Source organism: Zea mays, chromosome 10, assembly GCF_902167145.1.
Source record: "Zea mays cultivar B73 chromosome 10, Zm-B73-REFERENCE-NAM-5.0, whole genome shotgun sequence".
Classification (NCBI taxonomy): domain Eukaryota; kingdom Viridiplantae; phylum Streptophyta; class Magnoliopsida; order Poales; family Poaceae; genus Zea; species Zea mays.
In genome coordinates, this window is record NC_050105.1 from 36,177,164 (window position 1) to 36,184,989 (window position 7,826).

Genomic DNA, 7,826 nt, shown 5'->3' on the forward strand with positions numbered 1-7,826 from the left:
TAGAACTTGTCTTCCAGGCACCGAACTTCGTCGCAGTAGGCCTCCATCTTCCGGTCGCGGCAGTGGGAGTTCTTCATGACTTGGTCAATGACAAGCTGCGAGTCGCCACGAGCGTCGAGGCGCCGAACCCCTAGCTCAACGGCGATGTGCAGTCCGTTAACCAAAGCCTCGTACTCGGCCATGTTGTTTGATGCCGGAAAATGGAGGCGCAACACATAGCGCACATGTTTCCCGAGGGGTGAGATGAAGAGCAGGCCCGCACCTGCTCCTGTTTTCATCAGCCACCCATCGAAGTACATGGTCCAAAGTTCGGGTTGGATTGAGGCTGTCGGCAATTGGGTGTCGACCCATTCAGCCACGAAGTCCGCCAAGACTTAAAACTTTATGGCCTTCCGAGGAGCGAACGAGATTGTCTCGCCCATGAGTTCCACTACCCACTTTGCTATCCTACCCGAGGCCTCTTGGCACTGGATGATCTCCCCCAGGGGGAAGGATGACACCACAGTCACCGGATGAGACTCGAAGTAGTGTCGCAATTTTCACCGTGTTAGAATTACTGCATACAGTAGCTTCTGGATTTGTGGGTAGCGGATCTTGGTCTCGGATAGCACTTCGCTGATGAAGTAGACCGGCCTCTGGACGAGCAGTGCATGCCCTTCTTCTCGTCTCTCGACTACGATCGCGATGCTGACCACCTGAGTGGTTGCGGCTACGTAGATCAAGAGGGCTTCTCCCGCAGCGGGGGGCACCAAGATGGGCGCATTTGTAAGGAGTGCCTTAAGTTTCCGAGGGCTTCCTCGGCCTCGGGGGTCCAAGTGAAGCGCTCGGCCTTCCTTAAGAGGCGGTACAAGGGTAATCCTTTCTCGTCGAGGCACGAGATGAAGCGGCTTAGAGCCGCAAGGCATCCCATGACCCTATGTACTCCTTTCAAATCTTTGATAGGCCCCATGTTGGTGATGGCCGCGATTTTCTCCGGGTTGGCCTCGATGCCCCGCTCGGAGACGATGAACCCCAGGAGCATGCCTCGGGGGACTCCGAAGACACACTTCTCGGGATTGAGCTTCACGCCCTTCGCTCTCAGACACTTGAATGTCGTTTCAAGGTCGGAGAGGAGGTCGGAGGCTTTCCTCGTCTTGACAATGATGTCATCGATGTAAGCCTCGACCGTTCTGCCGAGGTGCTCCCCGAACACGTGGTTCATGCACCTTTGGTATGTCGCACCTGCATTCCTCAAGCCAAATGGCATAGTAGTATAACAGTACATGCCAAAAGGTGTGATGAAAGAAGTCGCGAGCTGGTCGGACTCTTTCATCTTGATTTGGTGATAACCTGAATAGGCGTCGAGGAATGACAGGGTTTCACACCCGCAGTGGAGTCCACAATTTGATCGATGCGAGGCAGAGGGTAGGGAACCTTCGGACATGCTTTATTCAACCCGGTGTAGTCGACACACATCCTCCATTTCCCACCTTTCTTTTTCACAAGCACAGGGTTAGCTAAACCATTCGGGATGGAATACCTCTTTGATGAACCCTGCGGCCATTAGCTTGTGGATCTCCTCGCCTATGGCTCTGCGCTTTTCTTCGTCAAAACAGCGTAGAGGCTGCTTCACGGGTCGGGCACCGGCTCGGATGTCCAGTGAGTGCTCGGCGACATCCCTCGGTATGTCGGGCATGTCCGAGGGACTCCACGCAAAAATTTCGGCGTTTGCGCGGAGAAAGTCGACGAGCACTGCTTCCTATTTGGGGTCGAGCTCGGAGCCGATCCGGACTTGCTTGCAGGCGTCGTTGCTGGGGTCGAGGGCGATGGACTTAACCGCCTCAGCCGGTTCGAAGTTGCTGGCATGGCGCTTCGCATCAGGCACCTTCTTGGAGAGGCACTCTAGGTCGGCGATGAGGGCCTCGGACTCGGCGAGGGCCTCAGCGTACTCCATGCACTCCACGTCGCATTCGTACGCATGTCGGTACATGGATCCGACGGTGATGACCCCGTTGGGGCCTGGCATCTTGAGCTTGAGGTACGTGTAGTTGGGGACAGCCATGAACTTGGCGTAACACGGTCTCCACAGCATCGCGTGGTAGGTCCCTTAGAACCCGACCACCTCGAACGTGAGGGTTTCCCTGCGAAAGTTGGAGGGAGTTCTGAAGCAGACGGGCAAATCGAGTTGTCCAAGGGGCAGGACGCGCTTTTCGGGGACGATCCCGTGAAAGGGCGCCGCACCGGCCCGGATCGTGGACAGATCGATCTCCAAGAGCCCGAGGGTCTCGGCGTAGATGATGTTGAGGCTGCTGCCTCTGTCCATGAGGACCTTGGTGAGCCTGGCGTTGCCGATGACAGGGTCGACAACGAGCGGGTACCTTCCTGGGCTTGGTACGCAGTCGGGGTGGTCGCCTTGGTCGAAGGTTATGGGCTTGTCGGACCAGTCTAGGTAGACTGGAGCCGCCACCTTTACCGAGCAGACCTCCCGGCGCTCCTGCTTGCGGTGCCGAGCTGAGGCGTTCGCCACTTGCCCACCGTAGATCATGAAGCAGCCGTGGACCTCGGGGAACTCCTCTGCCTTGTCGCCCTCCTTCTTGTGGTTATCTTGGCCTTTGCCATCTCCCACCGGGGACCTGACTTTATGGAAGTAGCGCCGGAGCATGACGCATTCTTCAAGGGTGTGCTTGACGGGACCCTGGTGGTAGGGGCACGACTCCTTGAGCATCTTGTCGAATAGGTTGGCCCCTCCAGGAGGCTTCCGAGGGTTCGTGTGCTCGGCAGCAGCGACAAGATCTGCGTCAGCGGCTTCACGCTTCGCTTGCGACTTCTTCTTGGCCTTCTTCTTCATGCCACGCTGGGCGGACGCCTCGGGGACGTCTTCCTGCTGCCGTCCCTGAGGCTGCTTGGAAGATGGCTTCGACCGCCTCCTGACCAGAGGCGAACTTGGTGGCGATATTCATCAATTCGCTCGCCTTGGTGGGAGTCTTGCGCCCCAGTTTGCTCACCAGGTCGCGGCAAGTGGTGCCGGCGAGGAACGCCTCGATGACATCCAAGTCGGTGATGTTGGGCATCTCGGTGCGCTGCTTCGAAAACCGTCGGATGTATTCTCGCTGGGATTCCCCTGGCTACTGCCGGCAGCTTCGGAGATCCCATGAGTTCCCAGGGCGCACGTACGTGCCCTGGAAATTTCCAGCGAAGGCCTTGACCAGGTCGTCCCAGTTGGAGATCTGCGCGGGAGGCAGATGCTCCAGCTAGGCCCGGGCGGCGTCGGAGAGGAACAGGGGGAGATTGCGGATGATGAGGTTGTCGTCGTCCGTTCCTCCTAGCTGGCAGGCCAGCCAGTAGTCCGCAAGCCACAACTCCGGCCTCGTCTCCCCCGAGTACTTGGTGATGGTAGTCGGGGCCCAGAACCGAGCCGGGAACGGTGCCCGTCGTATGGCCCGGCTGAAGGCTCGTGGACCTGGTGGTTCGGGTGAGGGACTCCGATCCTCCTCACTGTCGTAGCATCCTCCACGCCTAGGGTGGTAGCCTCGGTGCACCTTCTCGTCGAGGCGGGATCGACGGTCGTGACGGTGGTGCTCGTTGCCGAGGCGATCCGGGGCTGCTGGCGTCCCGTCCCGCGTGCGCCGGTGTGGACCGAGGCCTCCCGCATGAGTCGGGAAGTCGTTGCGCGATGCTCCGGGGGGCACCCCTGCCTACGGGAGGCAGAGCTTTCGGCCCGTCGGACCGCGACATCCTCCAGGAGATTCTTGAGTTCTCCCTGGATACGCCGCCCCTCGGTGGTGGATGGCTTCGACATTGCTCGGAGCAGCATCGCTGCTGCAGCTAGATTCTGGCCGACCCCGCTGGAGGCCGGGGGCAGCCTTGCCCTGGCATCGTCAACAATATGGCGTTGGACGTCCCGGGCCCGATGACGCGCTTCTCCGGCGAGTGCTCGGCCTGCCCACTCCTGCTCGATGTTTTGCCGGAGCTGCACAAGTTGTCCTGCTTCCTCGTCGAGCTTGGCCTGCATCTCACGGATTTGCTCAAGCTGTGTGTCCTTACCCCCCACAGGGACTAGGACCACAGCTAGCTCCCGCGGGATGTCAACGCGAGAAGCAGGCCCAGGGGGATCGTCATCCTCCGGCATACCGAGGTGGTTGCCTTCGTCACGATCCCCCAGATCGACGTGGAAACATTCGCGACTTGGGCCACAACCCTTGTCGCCAAGGCTGTGGCCATCATCAGAGCAACCGGAGAGGCAGTAGTCACATGCGGTCATGAAGTCTCGCATGGCACTAGGATCACGGAGCCCGGAGAAATCCCAACCGGAGTCGGGGTCGTCTTCTTCCTCGAAACCCGGGGGCCCGTAGGTTGAGACGGCCGTCAGTCGGTCCCAGGTTGACCACATATGGTACCCCGGAAGGTTAGGATATGCCTTTATGAAAGCGCTTACCAAAGCGGGGTCGCTTGGTGGATCGAAGCTGAATCTAAAAGGCACAGGGTGGAAAACGGACGGTACCTCTTTGTCGATGGACAGTGGGGAAGTCGCGTTGGGGACGGACTGCACCGTTATCTCAGGTACGAGGCTAACGCCCAGCAAGTCCTTTGCGAGAGTGCTGGTGTCATCAGTCCGCTTGGGGTTGGCACGTTGCGGGGAAACAACATCCGTAGTTGTCTCAGGTGCGAGGAAAACGCCCGACATGTCCCCCGCTGGGGCGCCGGCGTCGTCGGCTCACTCTGGACCGACAGCCGACGAGGTGCCGCCTCCTGCGTGGCCACGGTTGCCCCGTCTCCTCCTCCTGCGGCGAGGAGGGTGGCAGGGCAAACCCAGATGCTGCTCTTCCGCCACGGGGGGAAGACGTCGTTGAGTTCGCCGCCGCCAGGCGAGCTGACGATCGTCGTTGTTGCTGTCGCGCTGCAAGGGGAGGAGTACCATGTCGTAGCTGCCGTCGAGGGACATGAACTTGAGACTCCCGAAGCGGAGCAGCGACCCCGGCTGAAGAGGTTTCTGAAGACTACCCATCTGGAACTCAACGGGAAGGTGTTCGTTAACACGCAGCAGGCCCCTACCTGGCGCGCCAACTGTCGGCGTTTCGGACCCGGGGGGTCCGTAAGTCAACCAGTAAATTTGTCGCTGCGTGCCCCTACCCAGATGGGTTGGCGCAAGATGGAACACAAGGGGAAACGTGGCTTGTATTATCTCGCACCGAGGGTGTGCTCGTAGTAGGGGTTACAAGCGTCACGAGAGAGAGAGAGAGAGAGAGAGAGAGAGAGAGAGAGAAAGAGAGAGTGAGCCTGTCCGTTTGCTCGTTATCCTCCGCGCGACCCCCCTTCCCAGGAAGGCCCTGGACCTCCCTTTTATAGATGCAAGGAGAGGGTCCATATGTATAATGGGGGGTGTAGCTATGTGCTAACGTGTCTGGCAGAGAAGTGCCTGAGTCCTGTGTACATGCCAACGTGGATGTCGGAGAAGCGCTTGAGCCCTGCGTACGCGATAACGTGGCCATCGGAGAAGTGTCTGAGCCTCGTAGAAGCACAACTGGCGGTGCGGATGGGATCCTACTGATGTCTCCTTGCTTCCGTAGGTGGCTGAGAACCACCGACGTCATGGACGCACGCGGGGGACCATCATTACCTGTTACCGGGGCAAGCCAGATGGGACGCCAGTCTTGTTCCCTCGTAGCCTGAGCTAGCTAGGGGTAGGGTAATGATGTATCCCCTGTGGCGCGGTCGGTACGAGCCCAAGGTCGGGCGAGGTGGAGACTTCTCCTGAGGCCGAGGCCGGGGTCGGGTGAGGACGCGATTCCTCTCGAGGCCGAGGCTGACGCCGAGCCCTGGGGTCGGGCGAGGCGGAGACCTCCTCCCGAGGCCGAGGCCTAAGGTCGGGCGAGGCGGAGCTTCCTGTTGCGCCCGAGGCTGAACTCGGCTGTTGTCAGTCTTACCCCGGTGGGTGGCACAACAGTCGGAGCGGGGCGAGCGGCGCTGTTTTCCTGTCAGATCGGTCAGTGAAGGGGCGAAGTGACTGCGGTCACTTCGACCTTGCCGACTGAGGTGCGCGTGTCAGGATAAGGTGTCAGGCGGTCTTCGCATTGAATGCGCCTGCGACACGGTCGGCTGGTAAGGCGATTTGGCCAAGGTTGCTTCACAACGAAGCCTGCCCGAGCTGGGCTTCGGGCGAGCCGAGGGTGCGCCCACTGCCTGAGGAGGCCCTCGGGCGAGGCGAGAATTTGTCCGGGACTACTGTTCCCGCCCGAGGTCGGGCTCAGGCGAGGCGAGATTGCGTCCCTTGGTAGACGAGGCCTTGACCTGAACCGTGCCCATCAGTCTTTGCAGTTTATGCTGAGGGTGTTTACCAGCCGTGTTTAGGAGTATTGGCGGTACCCCTAATTACGGTACCCGACAAATACTAACGTCAATGTGTAAAGCTCAAAAATTTGTATCAGAAAAAATAATAATATAAATAAATAAATATATTTATGTTAGTGTTTTGAGAATTTTTAAAATCTTTAAAGATTTATTAGTTGCCTTCCTTTTCATAATGAATTAATGGTATCAAATTAGTCAAGTAACCAATAAATAAATAAGTAAATGTGTATCTCATATTGATAATTTTTGTTGTGATGTATTTTATTGAAATAAAGGAATCATCACTTAAATTTGATCTCAAATTATAAATGATAATATAAAACAAAAAATGAGGAAGGAAATTTTAATAAAATTATTTATTCGTTCCATGATTAAATAGGGAGAAGAATAAATAATAATATTATAAACAGTAGAGTTTATATTCACATAGGGATGGTGTTTGATATTTAGGAATCTGAAATTCAAACCAGAAATTTAAATTTAATTGAATCCTTGAATTTGGAAAAAAGAAAGGAAAATACAAAAGAAGAAGAGAAATCAGCCCACCTCGGCCAAAAGCCACGCATCCGTCTACCTCGGCCTTTTTCCCCGCGCAGCCCAGCTAGGAGAGTGGCACTGACGTAGGAGCCCTACGTGTCAGCCGCATCCGCGTGATCACCGTGCTCGCTCGTTTCTCTACGCTGCGGGCCCAGTGGCCGGTCTCTGAACCGCGCGCGCGTCTCGCTGTCTCCAAGACCCTACCTGTCATCCCGGTCACGCGCCAACAACCCGAACGGATCGCGCAACAGATCTCCCCATCGATAGCTGGCGCTCCTCAACGAACCCCGCCCATCTATAAAGCCATGACATAGGTTTCCCCTCCCCTCATCCTTCTCCTCGGTGCACCACGCGACCTGTGAGAGAGAGGGCGTGGTAGACCAAATTGGGGCGGAATCCGATCACTGCGGATTAGCCTTCTCGCCGGCGTTTTGCTCCTCGTGATAGCACTGGAGGGGCTCCTGGGCGGAAGGAGTCTGGTGCTGACCTCGAGCGGGGGTGACGTCCACTGTATCGGCGGCGATTTCTCGCCGTCGTTGTCACGCAACTGTAGTTCTGCTTCGCGCCGAGGACCGGGTCGACTGCGTCTCCATCCCCGGTAAGACACCCACGACTAGGTTCGCCTTGAGCTTCGCATCATGTTAGGGGTAGACGCGTCAGGATTGGACTGTTGTAGCGTGGGGCGCCCTATGCCGGTCATGGCACCGCCGCACTTGTCCCAGCGTCGTCGTGTGATCCGGGTGGAGATGGGTGGCACTCGCTGACCGGGGTACCGTTTCGACCGGGTTGATTTGATTCGTCCGATTTCGATCCAGCGCGTACGAATCGATCTCAACCATTTAAAACCTAAGCCGTTGATCCTACATCTTGTGGCTACGATTGGATACCGGTTGGCAAATAAGCCTGAGCTAATCCACACCGCAGATTGACAATCCAATGACCAGATTCCTCTGCGTACCCCT